At 33.5% G+C, this 1,650-nt stretch overlaps 1 long non-coding RNA gene across 1 annotated transcript; it reads left to right on the top strand.

The window, feature by feature from the left end:
• The first annotated feature begins 955 nt into the window (after positions 1-955).
• Positions 956-1,477, top strand: LOC125504296. Its single transcript, XR_007281417.1, has 2 exons — positions 956-1,133; positions 1,426-1,477. It is a non-coding gene; the product is annotated as an uncharacterized LOC125504296 (long non-coding RNA).
• The last annotated feature ends 173 nt before the right edge of the window (positions 1,478-1,650 follow it).

Raw genomic sequence — 1,650 nt, 5'->3', positions numbered from 1 at the left:
TAGCTTATTACCTACACTGTGCCTATTAATTCAAGAAATTTCAAAATTTAGTTGTTTTTTTTCGGAGGATTTTGAGTTTTTGGAGGATTTTTGCTTATAAATAATTTTTGACGATACCAGAGAATAGCTTTAATACCAGTTTTTAGAGGGCTAAACAAATTCACTCGTTTTCCCCATAAAAAATCAATGAAAACTTGAAGTGATTTTTGAGGCACATGATATAAATCGATTTTAAAAGTCCAATTTTTTCTAGCGCAGAGTTTTTAAAGCATATAGAAGATATTTTTACCGGAGAAGAGAGTCCTCGAATGTGGAAAAAGGTCCAGACTATCCACTTTCAGTGTCCGGTCTAAACTAATATCAATCTAAACTTACAAACTTTCGTAGATTTATGTCTAAAAACTGCTCAGTATATAAAGAAAATTTAATGTTTCACATCGTTTAATGTGTTATAAAAAATGTTAATCGATTTAGCTAATAAATAATCAGGGTCTTATCAAAGAAACAAAGTTGATGATGATTTCTAGGAAACCAAGCGTTGACAAATAAAATTGATAACGAACATTATTATTAATTAATTAATTATTAAATTACACTGACCGAATCTAGCTATAGGAAAGTGTAATTTGTTTTGTTCCAGTTTTGTTATTCATACCAAAAAAAAAACATTTAACCAATATGCATGTATAAGGCAGTGTTACATTTTACACTAATTTTTTGGTTTGATCTAGATAATTATACGTCCAAAATCTCCTGTCCCTGTTTGTTTCCACACATTTTTATTCAAAAACAATCTGAGCATTTTCTGAATATTAGTGCATATCAACAGAATAACAGGGTCTTATATATTCTTATCAACTGGTTACAATTAAACAATATATTATTATTTCTAATACAATTTTAGCTCCACGCTTTTGATATACCGACAATGTGCAGCGCAGTTGATCCTCCAAAGTGTGTTGCACTTTCACTTGACCTGCCAGTTCGACGCCACGTGACGTCCAAATTCTCTTTTGGATGTCACTTTTGACAGGCCAGTCTTTTGTAATCTTTACAATTTGGAAGTTGATGGAATCAAAATGACGACCCCAACAGCCCCCGTTCAAATTCCAAAGAAAGGAATTGTTAAACAGGTTAGAATAGCCAGATTTATTCATTTAAACTTTATTTATTTGGTGTGTAATTGCCTTAAATGGTTTCTTTCATTTTAACTGAGAATCCCCAGGCCTTTCTGGTGAATGCCATGTTGGCACCATAAGGTACTGTAAATAGTGGCTTAAAACAAATATGCCCTGAACTGTTTTAAGTGATATTTTAGTTTGAGGATGTATCTTATTCAAGAAATCTAATTTAATCTTTATCTTTTACAGATACTTCGCCCTAACCTAAGTGAATTAAGTCTCTAAACATGTGTTCTTATTTCAGGTCTTATCTGGAGACGCTGTTGTTATTCGGAGCCTGAATGGAGCCCCACCACCAGAGAAACAGTTGGCCTTTTCTGGAATTACTGCCCCTAAGCTAGCAAGAAGGCCTGGAGCACCTGGCGAAGGCTCGTAAGTACCTAGAGTCCCACGCTGCCCGGTTTGAAAATGTCAAGAGAATTGTACTAAGTATTATGCGGTTACATAAAACCTAATTATTTATAGTAAA

This window comes from Dendroctonus ponderosae, unplaced genomic scaffold, assembly GCF_020466585.1.
Source record: "Dendroctonus ponderosae isolate FM_Combo_2020 unplaced genomic scaffold, Dpon_F_20191213v2 Dpon_F_20191213_4, whole genome shotgun sequence".
In the NCBI taxonomy this organism is placed as follows: Eukaryota; Metazoa; Arthropoda; class Insecta; order Coleoptera; family Curculionidae; genus Dendroctonus; species Dendroctonus ponderosae.
Note: the sequence above shows the minus strand (reverse complement) of the source record. Positions and strands in the feature narration are given on the sequence as shown.